The sequence below is a fragment of the Coturnix japonica genome, chromosome 6 (assembly GCF_001577835.2).
Source record: "Coturnix japonica isolate 7356 chromosome 6, Coturnix japonica 2.1, whole genome shotgun sequence".
Lineage (NCBI taxonomy): Eukaryota > Metazoa > Chordata > Aves > Galliformes > Phasianidae > Coturnix > Coturnix japonica.
The window spans coordinates 10,097,327-10,119,934 of record NC_029521.1 but is presented as its reverse complement, the minus strand read 5'-3'; the positions used below and the strand labels follow the sequence as shown (position 1 = coordinate 10,119,934).

The 22,608-nt window shown below is 39.8% G+C and overlaps 1 protein-coding gene across 10 annotated transcripts in view; it reads left to right on the top strand.

Moving 5' to 3' along the window:
* ZMIZ1 (zinc finger MIZ-type containing 1) overlaps window positions 1-22,608 on the top strand; it is a 319,493-nt gene that overhangs the window by 226,923 nt on the left and 69,962 nt on the right. Inside the window, exon 1 of one of the 10 annotated variants that reach the window (XM_015866344.2) lies at window positions 4,744-4,916. The exons of 8 other annotated variants lie outside the window; for them this stretch is intronic. The gene's annotated coding sequence lies outside the window, so the exon portion shown is untranslated. Of the gene's footprint in view, window positions 1-4,743; window positions 4,917-5,225; window positions 5,509-22,608 lie in introns of those variants that run through there. One more of the 10 variants, XM_015866345.2, reaches the window with a different exon arrangement.

The following is a 22,608-nucleotide window of genomic DNA, read 5'->3' as shown; positions in this document are numbered from 1 at the left end:
CATCAGAGGGTGCATCAAAACACATAGATAACAAGGGAGAATGCAAACAATGGTTGTGGCTGTGGAAGAGAGAAAGAGAAAAGGAAGTGCTGTGTTAACAGGTTGTAACTTTCCTACCTTTGCTTTTTGGAGCAAGTGACCAAAGTTTAGGTATTTTGTGGTGGTAAACCCTGCAGTGTGGTAAACTTTTACTTAAACAAAAGACAGAAATAGACCACATAGAAGAGTCTTTTTCTTTTTTTTTTTATTTTTCTTTTTTTCCTTTTTTAATTTAATTAATTAATTAGTTAATGCTGGGTTTTCCTCTCCACCTCTCTCTGAATGGAGTTGGTTTAATCCTGGAAAAGTGGGTTATGCATAAGAGACACTTGATACAGAGTCAAAAGATTTTTTTTGTTATTATTTTTTTAAGTAAGTACATCGTTGCTTTCTGACTGGGATGCAGTCCTGTGATTTATAACTGCTTCAACTGACTCAGCCTACTGTGAAATACTAGGAAAAATCTACAAGGCCACTGATCCATGTATTCTGTGTATTTCAACTATGTAACTCTAAGCCTTCTAAAGAGTTTTTCAAATCCTTTGAATCAATAGTGAAATATATACATATCCAGGGAACTAATTCTTGGGCAAATAACCTGCTCTCGACAAACGTTGTAAGGAACTACCCTGCTGTGTTCAGCAATGCAGTAAAACTGTGGTGAATAAAGATTGGTCCCCAAGATAAACCTTTAAATGTTTGGTCATAGAAAATCTGCATTGCTAAAGGCTTATATTATGACTCAGTTGGCAATAACTGGTACTACAACTCCTTGAAGAGAATTTCCTCACTCCTTATGTTTTTTCTCTGTACAACTTTTTGACTGTCTCCTCTGCACAAATCTTCTAATGAAAATGCAGTGGAACATGATGAACTGTACTGTATAGTGTGTGCAATACTGAAGCATCTGAATTGGGAATTTGATCTCTACTCCTTTAGAACTTTTCCTTTTTTTCCTCTTGGTAGTCTATTACTTTAATACAGGTGTTTGTGTATTTGGTTCATATTTTGCAGTTGCACAAGAGAAGGGCAAGGAAAGAGGGACATGAATTACACCCAAAAGGCTACCTCACCTAACCTAGCTGCTGATAAGCATTATGCCATTTTTTGCTGGGCAAAGACTACCAAACACTTAAATCTGTCACATAGTTTTCTTGATGTCTAAAAATAGGTGGGTTTTTGGTACGTGGATTTGTTACACTGTCACAACTTGAGTGACTTCTGACTTTCTGAAAATACACTCCTTGGTACAAAGATGTTTCGGTATGGAGTGCAGGCAGTACTAAAAGCTGGTGGTGATTTTTTTCTGTGTGCTAAATGGTAACTGGCACATTTAGGGCTTGGGAGGATTCTGATCAGTGATATGCCAGGTATTGACCACGTACATTAAGATGAAAATGCTGCCTCCTATTTGCAGTGAAATTGGACTGCTTGGATAATCTGTTAGTTTCTCTCCTTATACACTGTGTGTTTTGGGGGGTGGGGGGGGAAAGAGGGGGGAAGGAAACAGATGCCTTCCCTTTTCCCCCTGTAGGACTGAATGGTGACCCAACTCCTGTTGGACTGAGCACCTCATTGACCTCTCAGCATAGTGGGCTGCCCAGGGCCAGGCAGAGCGCCCGGCAGCAGGGTCTGTATGGCCTCAGGAGCAGCATAAAGCATGCCCAAAGAGTTCTGTCTCCACCTCAGCATTTAAAAGGTGCTCCCCAAATGTGGACCTGCTTCTTGCAGTAGTAGATGTCTTCAGTGAGTCTTGCTAATAGTTATCGCTGTCTGAGATAATGTTCCCTGTGATGTAGTTTGACTTACTACTGTCATTGGGGCTTAAACATAGTAATCTGTAAAAATGATTGGGAATTTACCCTAGAGAAAAAACTGTTATGATTAATTTCTACAAATGATAAACCACTCCTTCTTCAAAATACCATATGCTATGAAGTGTGATTTAATCCATTTAACTACAGAGCCTGATGCTTCTGACAACTATGACTCAAATGTCATCACAGAAAGTGATATTTCAAGTGGCAGGGTGGGATTAGAAACCTGCTGAAGATTTGTCAAAGGAGAAGTAAGTACATAATTTTTAGATAAGTGATTTGTCTACTCTAAACCACTTCCGCTGGAAAGACAGGCAGCTTGAAAGAGAAACCTACAGTGTTACTCTATGAAGTGGATTTAATTGCAGAGAGAAAGAAAACAATCCTTTTACTTATGGTGATGGGGGAGGGGGGGAACAAAACATTGTATAGTGGGGAACATGAATTTCCTATATGTATATATAGTAGATTTTTTTTTTTTTTTAGCCTCAGAAAGTAAAATTTCATTGACTTTTCTGTGAGGAAAGAGCCAGTCTCAATATTGAGGACTTCCCAGTTACCTGATACATTGCTGTTAGTGCTTTTTGACATATCAACATTGTAACAACAGTGGGAAAACTTTGTAAATGCAGGAAAACTTGAAACAAGAGCAAGAATGTATCTAAAATCTACTAGAGTTGCAGTCAGTAATTACAAATTCTATTCCCTGCCACAGAGTCTGAACCCTGTGTAGTTCCTTAATGTAGGCTGTTTGGCGTTTCTTTGGGTTTAACAACATATACCTCTTAGTGCTTTTCCAGTCCTGAATAATGTCCTCTATAGCTCATGCTATTTATCTGTTCTGCCTGCCTACCTTTGTAATTTATGTCTCCCTAGATCATCTGTCCACTCTGAAAGTCAATAGAAATAGTTTGTAAGGTTCTGTACTTTTCTTGTGTGACCCAATCTCATATTTGGTCAGCTGTGATTGAAAATTTTATTTACTTGAGGGTTCATTCTGTCAGCCCTATGGGTCTGTCTTCATCTCTGAGGATCTGGTTGAAGTGTTTCCCATGCTGTATGGACTCTCTGCTATGGGCAAGGGTGCTCCAGCCCAATACTGCATTGGTAACACCTGTAGCAGCCATATTGTATAAGAAGTCTTCCTTTGGCCACACCTGTGCAGTCCTGAGATTGCAGAAGTGTCACTGGTGAGCACTGCTTGTTCTGATGGTTGAGGAGCAGGAGTGATAACAGCCTGACCTGGAGCAGCTGCTTAAAGAGTGGGAGCTGAGAGAAAACACACATGCGTAGTACTTTTTTGAAGTAGGTTCCCAGGGAAAAAATAAAAAATAAAAAATCACAGTGAAATGTGACAATGCGTTTTTGGTTTGTTTTTTTTTTTTTATTATTAGTATGTGGAATCACTTTCCTGAGAAGAACTGCTCTTTGATATCTTTGATAGTTTGCTGTTCCGATCTGTCATGTTGCAGACTCTTTCTGCTAAGGTGTTTATAAAGCATCGTTAAGTGATAGTAAACACAGCAGAGAAAGCTGAGGCCATTTTTTAACCAAAAGAAATTTTGCAGGATTGCCAGTATTTATTCATTTATTTATTTATCTCCTGATCCTTTGGCTTTGATTGCCTCCTTTCTAGGCTGGGGACAGGCTGTGATGTGGGCAGGCCAGACCATGGAGCTGGCCATGGCGTGGGCAGGCTGTGCAGCACAGGCCCTGACTGCCTTGCTGAAATGAGCAGCAGGGGAGGAAGTGGCTGCGCACCACAAGGGCTGGCAGGAAAAGGCTGATTCTGGGCTGGCCGCTGTTCCAACTGCCAATTCTCCCTCTGGGGAAGAGAAAAAAAATGGTCATATTTGCTTCCTGTTTGTATTTTGTTGTTGTTTCTTTGATACTGTCAAATGTTTTGCACCAAAGGTTTTCTTGAAGTAGGCGACACTAGCACAAGTTGAAATGTGATGCTTATTTAAAAATTGATGTAATTCTAAACTCAGGGAGGTGTGTGGGAAAGGTGGTTGGTGGTGGGAGGAACCAGGGACAGGCAGAGCTGCAGGTCTGAGCTCCAGATGTAAACAAAATCACGTAAACAAAGCAACCAAGCAGTCAAACCAAGAATCTCCTGTATCCTACCAACTCCCATTGGTGAACTACTGCTCTCATTGCTGCCTGCCTCGGTTTCCATGTCTGTGGGGGGGAGGATGTTTGCCCCTCTGCCAAGTAAGAGCAAGGTGTTGAGCAGCTGTCTATCACTTGGGCAGTTAGCACTACTGCAGTTGGGGATGCCATCAGCAGTAAACACAACTTTGTCACCTCAAATAACTGCCCACATCTGTCACCACTCTGAAGCTCAACGCCTCCAAGTAGATGTATGGCTGGGTACAGCCAGCCTGGCTCAGGTACAGTCACCACATGCAGGTGCTCATACAGCCCCTCACAGGTACAGCCACCCCATGCAGGTGCAGCCCTACACGGGTTTCCTAGCTGAGCGCTGCCTTGCCAGGTGCCGCCAGTGCTGCTCCACTGCAGCAGCGGCTCTGGCCGCTAATTAGCGTGCCTAGTTTGATGGATTTAGTCAACAGCATTCAGCAAACAGGGGAGGGGGGATACAAGTGTATAAGATTTTCCAAATCTAAAGACTTTTCAGCCTCAGTGACCTTAATGGTTTGTTATGCAGACTCGGACAAGTGTTGCTTCCAATTAATTGATCAAGGGGATTTATTTTTGTATCTTGGCTGAGTGCCAGAGGCGGAGGCTTTGTCCTGGCGTTTTAAGCACCACCCCTCCTTGCAAGTTTGAAATGTGAGCTGCCTGCTTTTCTTTTTTTTTTTTTGCTTTTTGCTTTTTTTTTTTTTTTTTTCTCCCTCCTCCCTCTCTCTTTCTCTCCCTCCCTCCCTCTCCCTTCTGGCAAAGTGGCTGTGGCTGCATGTGTGTGTGTGTGCGTGTGTATGTGTGCGTGCGCGTGTATGAGTATGAGAGGAGGAGGGAGAGGTATAATGGGAAGGCAAGAGATGGATCACTAGAGGCAGAAAAGAAAACCATCAATATCAGTAACATGCAGCTGAGGTGAGATTTTCTGAGCGTTTGATTTTTCTTAAAACCCTTTCAGAAGATTTAAAGCAGCCTTTTTCCATGCCGTCTGCCAAAGACGTACTCCTAAGCAATGTCATACGGATGCTTACATGTATATTGCTGTTTTAGGTCTGTTCGCGTATGTGTGAAGTTTTAAAGCTTAACCTGATTCTCTTTATTGTCTCTAGAGGGTTGTAGCTCGAGCACAAATAGCCTGTTGGCAAGTACGGTATGAGCCCATTAGCAAGACTCCATCTGTGATTGGTTTTGCCTGGAAACCGGGAGACAAGCAATGAATAATTGATGTGTGTTGTGCAGTAGCTGGACAGGCAAAGAGAGAGAGAGAGGGAGAAACAGAGCAGGGTGCCCTCAGAGGGGGGAGAGAGAACAAGCTTGAAAATAGCTACTGGCTGCCTTCTGCCGAGATTAAGGCAACCCCGACTGCCTTTGTTCTGCACTGGCTGGTTCCTGCCTAGAAGTGCTTTCAGACATATGTGGCCTTTTTCTGCAGCAGAAGAGAGACAGGAAAAAGCAGAGGAGGGGGAGCAAAGGAGGACTAGTTTTCTGAATGAAAGATAACTTGTGGGTAAGTTGGTTTCTTGGGGGGGGGGGGGGGGGGGGGGGGGGGGGGGGGGGGGGGGGGGGGGGCGTGTGTGTGTGTGTGTGTGTGTGTGTGCCAGCCTGCCTGAATGTGTGTGTGTGCGTGTGGCAGCGCGGGTGATTGTGGGTAAGGCAGTGCTGCATGTTGTCAGAAGGAAACAGCAGCACCAGGGGATGAAAGGCAGCTTCAGGAGGAAACTGGGACAGATTTGCATACAGTTACTGCTCATTGTGTGCGCCCCGATGAGGTTTGGGGATGTGAGAAGGAAGTGCACATCTGGCTCATTTAGCTGGCATTTATGATATTCTTATTTTAGAAGGTGAAATGTGTAATTTTTTTTTGCATGAGAATCTTTATTTTACCTGTAGTCATAAAGCCAAAAAGCAACAGTGCACATCAGTGGTGTTTTCTTCAACTTTAGCCTGCCTGGTGCTGTCAGAACATGACGTGCTGTTCTGCAAACGGCAGCGACAGCGGTGCTGCCACCATTTCATTTTCGCTGTCTTATGAAGACCTTGTCATGCATAACTCACAAACTGTGTGTGTCTGTCATAAGTGCGTTCCAAGACGGCTCCCAAGAAGTGTGCATGTCAGCAGTAGTCTCAGTATTTGAGATGACAAGCTTCTTGCCCCTTGTGTTTACCAATAATGTCTTTTTAATTTATTTGCCTGTGTGAAAGCTAAAGAGATTAATTAATTTGCATGTGGTCTTAAGAGTTTTCACAAAGTTTAAAACTTGTGGTGCCAGAGTGAATCTTAGACTGCTAAGTGGTGCACAGGGTGGTGGTATATTTTTTGTTAGAGTTACATGAAATAAAGTGAGCACCTGAATAAGGTGGTATGGATTAAGGTACAGCAGAAATTAAACTCATCAGATTTAGGTGACTTTAGCATTTGGAACTCTGCTGTTTACACCCAGCAAGTATCAGCAGCATGGCTTCTTGGGGGAAAACTTGCTGTTCTGCTTACCAACTCACCCAGCAGTAAAACTGCAGCACAAAGTGAAAGAGACTTTATCTAAAATAGCATCAGCATTCAGTGTCACTGAAGTCACTGTCAAAACTCGTCATTAAAACTTGCATTGACTTCACAAAATACCTTGACTATGTTCGGGTGAGCCTTTGCTATGATCTGGCTGAAAATCCCATAGTATCTGTTGACTTTGTATCAAATAAACGCTCCATCCAGACAGAGGTGACTGGCTGAACTGGTCAGCTTGAATCCTTGTTTAGGGCAACATTTTATCTTGGCTCAGAAAACAGCAGATGATGGTGACTGTGGTGCAGATCTGTGGATCTTGGAGAGAGAGAAGTTACTGTGGAGACTGTTTCTTTTAAGAAGCCTCAGTAGGCTGGGATGACCTAAGAGAAACAGTTGGCATGGCCCAAACACTACCTGGAAATGGAAGTACGCAAAATTAAGGCCCAGTTAAAATTGCTCTAAGTTACCTGTGATTCCCTCAGATTTTTCCTTAAGTTAGAACATTATTGTAGCTATGTTGGTAAATAAAGTTGTTATTGGTAGCTAACTAAAATGCAGAAAAGTAGAAGCTGAACAAACATGTTTTCTCTGTGTTCTCACCTATCAGCTTAGCAGAATCTTGTTCCTCTTTTTGCTTACTATTTAAATGAAAATGACAGTTAAACTAGGGTAAAGCATAGGAACAAAAGTTTAAGTAAAATTCTATCTGAAGAACTCAATCAGTGACACATCAGTTTAATTTTAAGCAAGCAGGAGACTATTACCAAAGGCTCAATTTTGAAATTAGGATGGAATTTTTGATTAAAGAAAAAAAAAGTACCTTGCTCCTTTCTGGAGAACCCCTCAGAAATCTTTGGGGAAATATAGCTACAAATACAGTGATGTTTCACAAGTAAAGAAATTTTCTGAATGGGCAAGGTACAGTTTTGTAGTAGCAATTGAAAATATTGATCTTGAGAGAAATTCAAAACTTAGTCTTAAGCTTCTAACTTGGCTTAGGTTTCTGGTAAGATGGGTATAAATGACAGATCTCTGTGTGCTGGGGTCTCAGCAAAACTGACGATAATGTTGCTGTGTACATACTTCAGAGAAACCCTTATTTGTGTTGCTTGTGCAGATGTTTAGTCCTGGAATCCTTGTGCTGGATGTGCCATTGGCACCCAAGAAAGGAAGGTCCCCTGTGACACAGAAAAGGTGTTGGTCACAAATAAAAATGTCAAGTGTTCGAACTAACAGTGAGAAAATTATTAATAGCGGGTACTTTGGACTCAGTTAATAAAACAATTTGTTGTAGTAACAGGTGCAGTTTTAATTACAGAGTGGTAGTTTAGAGAGAAGGATCTAGCAAGGTAAACTTTCTATTGTCATAAAGGTTTGTATGGCCATTAGGCTAACAGTTGCTAAATCCAGCTCAATTCCCAGCCCACGCCCCCAAAACACCAGCAATTATTGGATGTGTAACTCAGCCAAGTGGGTTGTATTTTTCTGTGTCCCAAGCTAAGCTTATGACACAGAAGTTCCCATGCTAGTTTCAGCTGTCACTGGGGTTGTGATGATGCAAGGCCTCTTGGCTGCTGTTGTTGTACTTCCTCATAATCAAGGGTATTAGTGATCAACAGCAGCAAGAAATCTTAGTAGTGGGCAACCAACAGGAAACTGTCACTCTATGGGATTTTACAAGTGTAATGTTTCTTTTCTCTCATGGCAAAAGAATACAGAACATTATATTTAACACAAAGGGAGTAAAAGCTAGCTAGGAAAACTAAAACAACGGAAACCTCATGATGTGGGACATTGCTAAAATTAAGTGATGTTCCAGAGATCTCAGGTGAAGAAGTTCTCTGCTTTTGTTCCTCTTAAGTTAAGAGGAGCATCTGACACAGAAAAAAACTTCCTCTGAGGCTTTGCAGAACGCAGAGGAAGTCACTGTCACAGGCCCCCATGAGACCACCTGTTGGAGGCCAACAGCAAGGCTTCCCCCAGTGCTGCTCAGCCATCACTGATGGCAGAACAGTTTAGAGGGGTTCAGGCTGGAGCTGGAGGACATGACCCGGGTACCAGCAGGGAGCAGAGCTATGCAGGTTGCTGAGCAGGCTGAGTGGATGGTCTGTACCTTGAGTACCTTGCAGGGTACAGCACATAATGCAGCACAGACATATCCTCAAGGTTTAAAAAATAGTGTTGCAACAAAGTTCCCCACTGCCAGTCCTCTGAATTTGCTAGGTGGTTTGCTTGGTGTTGCTTTTCCAGAATAGACCAGAAAGGGCTGTGACGAAATACTAGCATCAGTACAGTGAAACATCCATTTTACTGTGGTGTAAGGTTACTGCTTGTTTGTTTCCAGTGACAAAAACAAGTTCCTTATAAAAGTAGAGAAAAGTTAAAGCATTGGAAAAGTAAGTACATTGAGTTAATATCTCTTGGCTCTTCCAGCAGCAAGACAGGGACAGAAATTCTACCTTGTATACCTGCTCACAAAATGCCTTAGCAAAAGGGTGTTTAAGTGTATAAAATACTAGTTCAGGGAGTAACTTGCTAGTGTTGCATGAATTTACAAGATAGCTCAGCACTCCACCCTCCCACTAGGTTCTCCTAGGCACAAAATGCACCTTTAGAGGAACAGGGCTATTCTCCAAAACAGTGACACAAAGATAAACTTTAGGGTACATTAGGTTAGTGCCAAGCTTGATAATGGGGGCAAGGAAATGGAGATGACCTCTGCCACCTGGGTTGCCCCTCTCTGTGGGCCAGGAAAGCATCCCTGGGTCTGGCTGGAAGGCAGACTGGAAGGCCTCCGAGGACAAATAATTGCTCCCAAATCATCTTTCTCAGTGTGTAAAAGGTTGAGCTGGCCTTCAAAATAGGTTGTATGTTTCAATAATTACCAAAAGTTACACGTATGCAGAATAAAACAAAGCACTAATAGCTTTTAAGGCATGGAGAAGAGTGTGCATCCATTCATCATCAATGAGGGGGCAGCCAGCCAGTCTGGCACGTACATAGGCTGTTTCTGCATTTTTAATTGCAAGTTCCCTTAAGGATTTTCTCTGTAAGATCAAGACAAGACATAGTGACCTTGGGACAGTAATCACTAAAGCAGTGTGGAAGGCTGCCACTCAACGTACCCATAATAGATATCTAGTTGTTGATCTGAATAATTCTCAAACATCCTGCATCCTCTGGAGTGTTACTACTCCTGTTTCTGGGCTTGTTGGGTCTCGTTCTGTCAACACTGATCCAGTGCAACCAGTACCAGTTTTATCTATCCCAGAAAAAAAAGTTAATTTAATTCTCAGTTGTCTTTACTGATACCAATGACATGTTCAGACACCCAGCTAAGCTCCTAACTCTTGTTCTTTGTTGTAACTGAAGTACAGCTCTCATCAGTTTGATGAAGAACCTTTTATGTTCGTTTATCAGTGTCTAATTCCTCCAACTGAATTTGCTTGTTAACAGTTGGTGTTTTCTGTACCTCCTGAGTTCCTCTTAAATCCCTTCAGTTTCAGAGGAGAGGCAAACGGGACTCTTGCTGTGTTAAAATCCTGGAAGCAGACAGAAACACACAATTGTTGGTAAATGTGACCTTGTTAGAATTATATTTGAGTGTAATGTTCTAATACCTAGATGAGTTCCTTTTTCTTTTTCTTTTCTTTTTTTTTTTTTCATTCTTTTTATTAAACTACTTGTACTGGATTTTTAAAATTTGACCTACCTTAGATATAAATGAAGCTGATAGAGAGTGATATAGTGGAAGCTGAACTAGGACAACCTGGAATGTTTGTAAAAATCACTCCTTTACTTGTTTTTGGGTATCTTTTCTTACTCAAGTCCAGAAAAATAATAAAGACTGCTCATGGAAGATTGTCATATGCCTCTGTTTTCAATGCACAGCTCTGCTCCTTACTGACCTCTTCTTTGCTCTAGTGATTTAATACATTCAGCAGTTTATTAACAAGAAATTGCATTGCTAAGTAGCAGGAAAAGAAAAAAAAAAATCCTGTTCTGCATAATCTCTTGTTTATCTATATTCTGTTAACATCTAGGAAGGATGTTAAAGTACCGTTACTTTTACTGTCTTATGTACTGACACTCTCCAACTGTTTAAGAAAGTTGAGTATTTCAAGCATTGCCCTAACATGGAGGCTTTTGGAGGAGCCTGTCATGATTTACTTATGCATACAGATTGCAGTGGCTTATGTAGTCTTGATCCTGCTTGATCTGCCAGCAGTATTTGCTTCTATTGATCACAGGCTGTTATTTGACTGCCTTGAGCAGCTTGTAGGTCTCCGTGTTCTCTTAGCGAGGTCTGCTACTGATATTTCTCAACATTCTCATTTTGTTGCTGTCGATAGATTTAACTCCAGCCTTGCTGCTCAGACAGCAGATGTGACAGAGGTTGTATCGTACCCTTTGTTGTTTTTTGATATGTTTGGTAATACCTCAATGAACTTTGCAGCCGTAACTGGGGCTCCATCCAAGTTTGGCTGTTGGCTCTGATTCATAATGCATGTTTGGCAGTGTGCATAGCTATCATGTTTGGTTGCAAGTGTGTAAAAGTTCCTCCCATCCCAGATGCAATAACATCTATTGGTGTTTTCTTAATGGTGCATTTTTGTAACTAAGCATCAGTTCTTTATATCTGTACTTACCTTTGTGTCCGTGTTCACTCTTACTGCTTTTTCAGTAATAGGGCAAATGAGAGGTTAGAAACCTCTCAACTTCATTGTCTCCCTAAAGGTAGACTGACATTGTAAGATTGTCCTATTAAATGGCTATGAATGGTTTCTAACTATTCCTTGGGGTGAAAATACTGTGGTTTTTTAGTTGACTAATTTACCTGAAAAGTTCCTTAAGGAGACTATCCAAAGTAATTTATGGATGTCAAGAAATATGTTGTTAGAGAGAAATCGCATTGGAATCAAGTTAAAAACAGAAACAGCCATATACACTCTCATACGGTCTTAGTCCATTAGGAATCAGAGATCTTAATCATTTTCGCAAATGGCTTTATTGTTCTTGCCTATAACTCTTAGAAAAATAGGAATATTTAGGCACTTGTGTTTCTGGGCCATATATGAGAACAACCTTCTTTTCAACATGTGTTTAAGCTTCTGTTTGTTATTTGTGGATCCTCATATCATTTGCAAAAAGAAAGGGCCCTGCAGAGTATGTCTGATCAAAGATATAAGCTATCCTGTGGATGGACTTCTAAAGAGGTATTTGAGATGAAGAATTATGGGGACTTGAAGGAATAATTTTAATATACCATGACCAACTGTTCGATATAGACACTTTTAAATTTAGTGGGTCTGGGATGCTGGCTGTATGAATCACCTGATATTCATGAAGCTTCATTGTGTTTCTATCTAAAAAATATATATATATATATCAGGGAGAGATTTATTCTCTCATCAATAGAGTTTAGGACTTGGAAAGTTAGTTGTTCATTATTACATAATAACCTAAGTCTTGGATTTTGTATTTTGCAAAAGGCAGCATAGAGGACACCATTTATAATTTCACTTAAGAGTAAATTATAAGAGATAAAATAAAGAAGTTTTAAAGTCCCATCTTTAGTGTTGACATAAAGTGGTTCACTTGGAGCATTCACAAATTATGTTGCAGAGTCAAAGGTGTTCTTTGTGTTAAATGACTGTAATCTAAAATGTTATATAGAGCTAAATGATTTATTGATGTCTTTTTCTGAGGCATTTACCTGCACCTGTAGCCAGCCCATTCCATTTATTTTGGCTCACTGACAAATTAGCAAGCTATTTGTATGTCAGATTTGGTCAGTAGTCAACTCCCTCCCCCCTTAGATATTGAACAGCTTTTAATTCAACTGTTTGCAATTGTGGTAGTTTCTTATCCAGATAGATGTCATTCAGAGGAGTTCAATTTTTATCTTTAAAAAAAAATTAAAAAAAAAATAGTTTATTAGTGAATATTCTCATAGTGCTGTATAGAAGAAAGTATGCCAAAGAGCTGCAAGCCTTTTCCATATACACAGGCAATATGTTCTGAAAACAACTTTTGTGTTTCACCTTCCTTTCTGTGGATTGGAATGTGAAATATTAGTTTTTATGCTCTCTGGCTGAGGCCGTTGTTATTGTAACTAGGCACCTTTAAGAACAGGGCACTCAAAATTGCATCTCCAAGTTACAGCTGCTGCATTAATGTGTTGAGTAAATACTCTGCATTGCTGAAGTGTGTGTGACCACCTGCAGTTATTCTTGAGTAAGTTTTAGGTGGGGGGTCTAGCAGAAAATTGTGGTCTTGATCATTTGTTTTTACTGTTGGCTCACATTGGCATCACTGTGAGCATGTGAGTGTAATTCTCCAAATCCAAATGCTATAGCCATTGGCTGGTGTCTGTGCCCACTGCTGGGATGTGTGTGGGTCCAACTGCACTGCCTCTCTTGGAGATTGCTGGCAGAAGACCTCTAAAATCTATTGTGTAGGTAGGTCTGCTAAACTTGTTCATATTATTTAGTCCTGTCTTACACTTTATGAATAACAAATGGACTTTGGTAAATAAAGAGGGTTTTCATGGCGTGTGAATGTGCCCAGTTCTGGTCAACCTGCATGCTTGGTTCTTCTGGAATTCTCAGTGACTGCTGGTGGTGAAAGACCTGACTACTTTTTTCTCCTCTGAAGCAGTCCCATGTTTGCTAGTTAACACTGCTGCCATTGTACCACTTGAAGTGCTTTATGGCCTTATATCTACTTAACCTTTAATGTTTTCTGTCAACATCTATCGTGACCTGGTGGCCTACAGTTAGTAAAATGTGCCCTTGCAGTCTGCCGGATACTGTAATAGAATTAGGCCTTGAAAATTATCAGACCTGTCAGAGGGGCTTATAATCCTGTAAGAGCTTTAAGTGGTTTCTTACCTCCACTTGAACACACATTTGAACTGGTTGAAGTGTTCTTTCTTGCTTGTTTTGCTTTTACTTCCTAGTAATACTTCAGAAACTGCAAAAAAATTTGATTTTCTCAAACATATGTATAAGGAAAAATGTGGAATCTCCTCGTTTTCTTCTCAATTGTCTTTTTTGGCTTTTTCATTTTTTCTTTTTTTTTTCTTTTTTTTTTTTCTTGTACCTGTAGTGCTCTGATTAAGCTCTGCAGCTATTTCAGTGGGAACTTGCTTCTTTAAGCAAGCAGTCAGGACACATTGCTATATACATTTGTCAGTCCGTGGGCATCGTGCAATGACATGAGCTAGAAGGGAATGTCAGTCCTCTTTGTGAGGTCTTTGCAGTCAGTTTGGTGCTCACAGAAGGTGCTGCTCTGACAGCCTTAGAAACTGCAGAGCAAGATCTGCAAGGATGGTAACACTGTGCAGGTACCTGCTTTTACCACTTTCGCAGCTTGTCCTGAGCAAATTAAGGTAGCACAAGAGATAGTTTACCTTTTGCTGGTCAGTTCTCAGGTGGAATGCTGAAAGTAGTTGTAGAACCTCCATGGTCTCCATGTCATTATAACACAGTGCCCTGTGGTCAGTATCACCATCTCTACATTCTGTAATGTTCATTAATCGAGAGAAATTACATGTGTCATAGCCAAAAGAAACTGAGAAGTACCAGAGAAGCAATTCAACTAATTTTATGTGCACCCCATAGTGGGGTTTGGCAAGTCCCCTTATCTGGGCCTGCATGCTGAGTCCCTGTTCAGCACAGTCTCTGGTTTCTGTGAGGCTGCTGCATGTGATCTGTTCAATTCCAATTATTGCAAGTTGTTAATACTGCTTTATTTGCTTAAAAGGTAATTCAGCTTTGGCTTCTGAAGTAGTGCTGACTCAGTCTTTAAACATCATCAGGGTGACTCAAGGTAAGGGAAGAGAAGAAAGCTAATGAAATGCTGCTGTTGAAAGTATTTCATTTGAGACCTTACACGTAACTGGTAGAGGGAAATGCACTGCAGCTATTTCATTTACAAGGAGAAGACCTATTACAGAGATTTTTACACCTCTGTTTTTCTCATATAGCACAAACAAGCAATGTAAGAGCAAAATAAAATGCAGTCTCTGCTATTAAAGTGAAAAGAAGTAATCCCACCCCTCACAGACACATAAAAAATGTTTGGGTTGTTTGAGGTAACATTAATTGGGAGGGATGCTGGAACAAATTGGCATCTGAGCAAGGAGAACACATAGATAAATTGCCATCCTGCTGAAAGAGTAACTTCTGTGTCAATTTTGACAGCTTTCAAAAACAGTTACACTCAATACTAAATACTGAGCTGGAATGCTCCAAAATCCTAAACCTCTAAAAGTTATAGGTATGTTTCCCTTTTATTTGGTATACAAATCCCAAGAATATCCCAGGGCCCTCCTGGCAAGGAGCAATAAGGGACAGAGATAAGAGTATGAAATCAGTCATTGGGCAGCCCTGGAGATTGTCACAAGATGGACTGTCCCTTGTGATCCAGAGCTTGAGTATATTGATGGGTAATATTTTTATTTCCTGACAGTCTAGTGAATGATCTCATCAGCTGTTGCTAGCAGATGCAAAAGTGATGAGCTTGTGGTAGCAAGCCAGACATTACACTGTTTTCTGTGCTTGTCTTGGGAATGAGTGACAGACGTGTCATTGACAATTTTCTTTTTGAGTAAAATCGTCCGCGGTGTTTTGGAAGGGTTTGAAGCTGAGCAGAATTAATGGCTTGGTTGAGAGAGTGGGCTCTGCTCAAGCAGCAGCATTCCACTGGGGAAAGTTTAGAATGCTTTCTTGCTCCAAGGAAACAGTGTTTTAAAGGTTGTATTTTTGTGTTAAGAGGAAGTACCTCAACCATTACCATTTCTACTCTCTCTCATGGCAAAGCTATGAAAGAAGCTTGAAAAAAAGTGGGGAACAATGGACATCTCTTTCCAGTACATCACTGTTGTTTATTTATTCAGATCACAGGGTACTCAGATACCTACTCTTTAATAAGTTTTAGTTTTTCTGCAATGAAAGAATAGTTTGTGCAGTCAGACAAACAGGTTTCCACCATGCCAGACTGATCAGTCCTGATTTGCTGCTGTGTTCTTAGTGTCAAATCACATAAAGCTGAAGCAGATCATTGGAAAATGAGACCTCTGTTAGTGCTTAGATTGCTTCGTTCTCCATGTTGATTTCCAGTTGTAGTGGCTTCTGTTACTGCTATGTTTTAATCTGAGCTTTCTACTTCTCAGTTACAAATGTCTCTTCTGTAGCCAGAGCACATGTGTCCAACCCATGTGAACACTCAGACTTCGCCTACATCATCCTGATTAACAGGGTGATGGGTACTTTACATGAAATATGCATTTGGTTTTCCAGCCATTTAATCAATTTGAGGATGAACAAATTATAAAAGGTGTCAGAATGGCCCAAAGCGAATTGAAATGAGAGAAGTCTGATCATGGAGTAATAGTACATGTGAGCTGAACAGTCTCTGGTCTTAGTCTTACTATTGTCCCAAATAGTAGCCTGTGTATTTCCTCTGCAGCTTCATTCTGCCTATTTTTGATGCTGTTTAGTGTATGCTGGCACTTCTTCCTAATACTGTCTCACTTCCTGCTTCTGTGCCTGCATTTGTGCAGTAGCCTGACTGTAAAAATGTCTCTTTTACTGCAGTATGAAAGTTTGTCTTACTGTGAAAATATTATTTATTATTCATTGTCTTTACACTGCAATGTCTCTATATTTGTTGATCTTCACAAAGCATATCAAACAGTTGCTAATTTTTCAAAAATCTCACTTTAGAAAGCTCTAGTTACCTTAACTTGAAGGCTAATTGTGGATCTCAGTTTTCTATCAGTGGAATCACAGTAAGCCACCCTTTTAATTTGTGCCATTTCAAGATGATGTACAGTTTCACACACAGTATTTGGCAATTTTTTCTAAGACATCTTCAGAGACTTTAGATTGTTAGCAGACTCAGGCATTTTTGAAAACTTTTGCCAGTTGTCACCATCTAAAACTAGACCCTACAGTTGAGTTTTCCCATATGCATTTTCATTGTTTGAGTAATCTGTTTTGAGATCAGTTTTGCATGAATCGCGTACCCTAGGGGGAAGAATCTGAGTGGTACTCTCCAGAAGCTTCTGCTGCAGATTTCATTGATGATTAAGATATTTCTAGCCTGTCCTTAACTCCCCTTTCTAGTCCTAATTACACTAGAAATTGAAGATTGTGTAGTAATATCTAGATATATCAGTATTGACTCAAACAGCAAAATAATCCATAATCAGATTTTCTCCAGTGGTGGTAATTTCTCTCTGAAAAGCTGCAAGGTATCTCTGCCTTTGGAAGAGAGGGGACTGTGTTGCATTTGACAGTGCTGGTGGGAAAAGAGAAAAGAGAGTAGAGGGATTACCAAATCAAGCATTCTTTGGTAATTATGGAATTGATAAATTTTAAAACTTTAATTAAACTTTTGCTGCTATAAATTAGCAATCAGCTAATTAGCAAACCTCATACAACCCCTTTACATTTTCCAAGAGAGTTGCCTACCCTTCCTTTTTCATAAGCTGTGCTCTGAAAATTTACCCGTCTTCCACTGAACTTAGGTGTTGAGTGATGTGAGAGGCCTGCACCTTTTGGAGACAGCGTTATTGGGTTTCAGGGGTCTCTGAAATCTGGAAGAAAGGTATTAAGATACGACAAGAAATTTTCAGCAGTGTGAAAGAGATCACCTAAGTAAGGTCTTACACATAAAACTTGTGTGAGCATGGAAATGTTAAGGGCTGTAGTTATTTACAAGTCTCAGTACAAACAAAAGTGCTAAGGTACGTGTAGTTCTATAGCAAAAGCATCCTTTTGCTGATACAGCTTGTTTCACTCAAGGTATTAGTATAAGCCATAAACTAGCAAAATCACTTTTCTTTGCTGATACAAACTTTATTTGCAATAGGCACGTATATCAAACTTTTCAAGGGTGATTGTGCTGGCAGAATATCTACTGAAGTGGTCACAAGGAATGGCAAATTTAAGAAACATGCCTCTGGCAGAATCTTTTATTCTGTAGTTATCTCATGCTGCATATTCAAACACTGATTGTTTCTGAAGTTAGTCAGTGTAGGGAGTCTGAAAATGTACTGATAGTTTGTGGTTAGATGAGGTGCGTGTTCTAGCACATTTATTTCCAGACACTCTCCAAAGGATATTTTTCCGTAAATCCCTGGAATCTGTCCTCCTCCCCATAGCATCATTTTTTCTTTTAGTTTTGGCATCCATGAATGCCAGTAAACAGACTTAATCTACAAATTCTGTAGGGGAAAAAAGGCTGACATTTAAAGACTGGCGAGCAATTGAGCTGCAGGAGGATGTCATACGTCCATGAGATTCTCCTTTGCATTATGGAATTGAATAAATAAATCTTCACTCTTCAGGAGTCATTTTTGGGATTAGTCTGATTCAAACCTATATGTAATCTGTAGGTTTTAGTCCAGAAGGCCTTTTATTTTGAGTTTCTGATTCAGACAACTATCAAAGAAATGATGAACCCAATTTAAATGGGTTTCATCTTTTATAGTCTTCACTGAATTTTGGTTGCCCCAAAATATTGACCAAAAAGCATATAAAATCTTTTTTTCTATTTCAGCAACCTCAGCTTTATTTGATTTTTGCATGATAAGAAGTGCTTTTGCATGAAGAAGTGCTTTAGCCTATTTCACTATAAAAATACCCAACTCTCGATTACTACAAACTGTTTTTCATATATTCCCAAGGCTGTTCAATGGTTTGTTTTTTTTTTTGCTCTTCCATGCAGTGACCTACCCTTTGGAAAGAAACTGGAACTTTCCTGAGCTAGGATTAGTTGCAGCTTGAGCAACTTTTGTCTAAACCACATCTGTGAGCCTTTTGTAAATGAATTAAAATACAGTTATGCCTTTTATGCCAAAATTGATGTGGTCCGTTTTTCCAGCTAAATAGTCTCTAACTGTATTTGGAAGATCTGTTCAAAGATAAATGTTGCTGCTGGTCATCTTCTTCCAGTGTTACTTTTCCTCTAAGGAAATCTGATTGCTCTTTTTTTTTCTATGTATCTTTTGACAGATACCCAGTATTTAGATCAAATGACAATAATTTGGGACAGCTCTTCTCCATGTGCTGGCAGTTTTAGCATAATAGCTCATTCTAGCACTTGGTAGTCTCTTGTCTGGAATGTCATGTTTAGCCTTTTTTAATACCTTCTTAATCCACCAGTGATGTTCTATTGATGTTACAGTTCAGTGAACCTAAAATGAGAAATAAAATGAGAAATTAGTGGTAGACCAATGTGTTGCTCAAGGCAGGGCTAGAATTCATCCTAGCATGGAGACGATTTGCCAAGCAGCTTACATTTTCTACCTGAGGAAGCCTGTGCTGAACTCAGAACTAGATTATTTGTCAGCTCTCATTCCTGCACAGTGTGGTTGCAGGCAGGAGCTATGGCTTCTGCCAAGTTACTTTGGTTATTTTGCTGCAGTATATTTCTCTGTTGAAACTCATACTCATCTGCTTTCTGGTTACCTGAACAACATGCCTGCACACAAAGCCCTGTGAGCCTGCCTGCACTCAGGAACATTGGTGTGGAAGAGCTCCCCAAGCTATAGAAGATATGGTATAGGGAAGGGGAAGCTCCAGTGTCTAATAAAAATTCACTACTTCAGATCCACTTTTTGCTTTACAGGCTTCCAATAGACAACAGTGTATATGGCTAAATGTGAAAAACTGAGCTGACAACACTTTCATAGAACTGAAACATGATGTGAAATAAAAATGTTTGTCTGGGATTTTAAAGCAGTTTTTGCAGATTTCCCTTGTGCTGGGAGGAGGCTGGCCAGCACTGTGCTGGGTCTGTGTGCAGCCAGCTGAGTGTGTTTAGTAACTGTGCTCCTGTCAGCTGTGCCCAGGGGGCACATGTGCTATTGCAGGATCTCCAGCGTCATGCATTCCTTTTCTTTTAATAGGTAAGGCAGATGTGAAGAGCAAAATGCTATAAGCAGGGAAATGATTCTGAAGAAGAATCAAATGATTCATCTCAACAACAGTGGCCCTAGCCAGTTTATGATAGAATTGAATTAGTACGTGCTGTACAGTTTCCTTCCTTGTCCCTGTTAGTGGAACAGGACCTTTAACCTAATTATTATCATAGTTTCTGTTTTCTTATGATTTGTTAGTGTTTGTAATTTCACCATATTTTATCTTAGCAGCCTGCGTATTGCTTACTAATGTGCTTCAAGAGTGATGCAGATTGGCAGTCTAGGCTGCCTCTTCAGCAGAGAGGCACATACAACTGTTTTTATTTTGTTTAATTTAATTTCACCAGTTCAGACTCATTGAGGTAAATACTTACTTGAAATTCCTTAGAAAACAATGGTATTAAAAGCATCAAATGTAAACAGGAAGGAATTTGCATGAAATTACCGTGAAATGGCAGCTGGAAATGTAATCATGTAGACAACTACAGTATAGCAATACATCCAAAAGCAGTCACAGGATTGTTGAGTTACAGAGATTTTGTTCACAGAGCTATTAGAGGTGTATCAGAGTGCTGGCAACCCCTGCAAGCACTCGGCAGTGGGGCTGGGTTATGCACTCAGAGAGGAGCACTCATTTCTTAGTTTTAAAATCCAGAAATTTGTTTTTTCTTTACAAAAGAGCTGCTCACAGAACCGTGTCTATTATTATGAATTCAATCTTTTTCTTCCTTTTCTTTATTTGCTAGTTTTACCATGTCAAGCTATAAAATAAATACAACTCTAAAAGGTGAGTGGGATTTGATTCTCATAATTTGCTACGTGCACTTGATTACCTTTATTTCTTCCCCAACCCTTTGTGTTAATGAACGTCAGTTCACAGCTGTTTCCTATTCTTGTAATGTGCTGTAGAACAGAGACTGTTAAGGTTAAGGAGAATAAATGAGGAACTTTAAAAAGACCTCTTTATACTTGCTTATCTGAGTTTAATTCCCACCTTGATAACAAATCGAAGGTAAGCATTTATGATGCAAGCCCAGTTCTAGGCTACACTTTTTGTGACTAGTTTTAACTTGATGTGTTACTGCTCGTATTTGCACTTGATCTTAAGGAATTAGTAGGAAATAGCAAATAATAAATAAGGCATCAGAAGGCAGTTTAGTGTATGTCTTAGTATCTGTTGCTGGGAAAGCAGAAAAACAGTTCCACTGGACTGATTCAATGCAATTTTAAAAGAGCAATACTACGCAAGGTCACTGTGTGAAGGTAGAGAAATCCCAGATGAGCTGGGAAAACTGTTGAGTGAATTTTCTACCAGCTTCTCTCCTTAATAACCTGCTGAGATTTCTAGGGTAAAGCACAAGGATAAGAGTTGCCCCTTGGCATGGCCTGCTCAATGAGCTGTGCTGCTTAAATGGACCAGTCACGTCCTTGTTCCCACTTCAAGAAGCATGTGGATCTGGAGCTAGGGTAGGAACTGAATCCTTGAGTCGTCCAAGTCATGGAGAGGGTGTCAGCATCATTGGCCCTAGAAAAGTAGTTGGAATCCCACCCAGCAGACAGAATCCCATGCTGCAGGTTTTGCCTTTCTCCTGGGTGCGCTCCAGACTTCACTGGAATTTCTCTCTTTCTGTACTTCCAATTAGCAAAAGAAAAGCCACTGAGTAAATTCTTCAATTCATGTGCATTTTAGTTCTGGCATGACAGCTAAAGACTTTTAATGTTCATTTTGTAACTCAACTTTTAGGTTTAAAATATTGCCTCAGATGTGAAACTGAACTAAGTGTATTGTCAATGAGACCTGCATGTACCTCTTGTCATTTGGACATATAATCTCTATGTATCATCATGTTTCCTTTTTCACATTCTATTAATTTTTTATAAGCTTCATCTGAACTGTAAAACACAAGCTGTTTTCATGTAGATGGTTTTTATGGTGACTAAACATTGGAGAAAGGAAAACAAATAATTGTCCCAACATACACATTGCCTGGAATGAACAGATTGATTTAAAATGCACTGCTCCAGTTCATTGTATAGGCGGCAGTCTTGTATGAATCACTTCTTGTTTTCTGGTCTTCAGTTTTCTAATCCTTAGTTTTCAGGCTTTTGAGCTAAGCTTGTTGCCTTTTTAAGTAACACAAGAATTACATATGTGTTACTTTCATTGTAGAGGCAAATGTTGGATATAATAGAATAATTAGGTAAGAGCAATTACTGGGGTTTTTTGAAGTTAGTATCTTTCATTACAGAAAATAACTTTTTTCTTCTACTTCTGATCTTAGATGTCACTACAACAAATGTGTACAGCTATTGCTATACTTCTAATAATAAGGATTATAATATAATGCCTATTCATGTCATTTATCTTTTCTAATGTCAGCAAGCACATATACATAGAAATGCTGAATTTTATTTTGAATCCCACTCTAGTTTTGGCTTCATAAATACTTTATAGAAGGGTTGTCTATGAAGTGAGTGTTGAACTGTGTAAAAGAGAAAACTAGGAGAAATGAAAAAACATATATACTTTTCTGCATATAGTAGCATAGTTTCAAAACCTTTTCTATCAGGTACGTCTTTTCCATGAAGCTTTGTGTTTCTATAGCCCTTTTTAATGTCTCTCTCAATAATAGGGGCTTTCACTGTTTACTCATTTGTATGTCTTTGCAGTCTTTTTCAGCCATTTTTTCTGATCTCTAAAACTTTTGACTATTTGCTTAGCATTTTAGGGCAGAGTAACCAAAGCCATATACCATGTTCCACTGAACAATGAGTCTTTGTCTTACTCAGCAGTAACTGAAATACTATTGCCATTTCCTCTCTGGTGTCATCTTTCTAACCATACACTGATTACTTCATTCAGCTTTTTACAGTTCCATGCCCTTCTCTTGGAAAGATATACAGACTTAGAGCCCAGTCATACTTCAAACTGGTACAAATGGTCACATTCCTCAGAATAAAATGTAGTATGGCATCTAGTTGCCCATCCACCTTGTTTTCTTCCCCATCTTGTCTGTCTCTGACACAGAAATGTGTCATCTGCAAGTTTTGTCATTTTACTTTGAAGCTTGTTTCCAGATACTGGATGACTGTATTGAACACCATTATGTTTTGTCCTGGCTTTGACCCCACTCGCACCATAATTGTTTATCATATTGAGAGCTGTGATT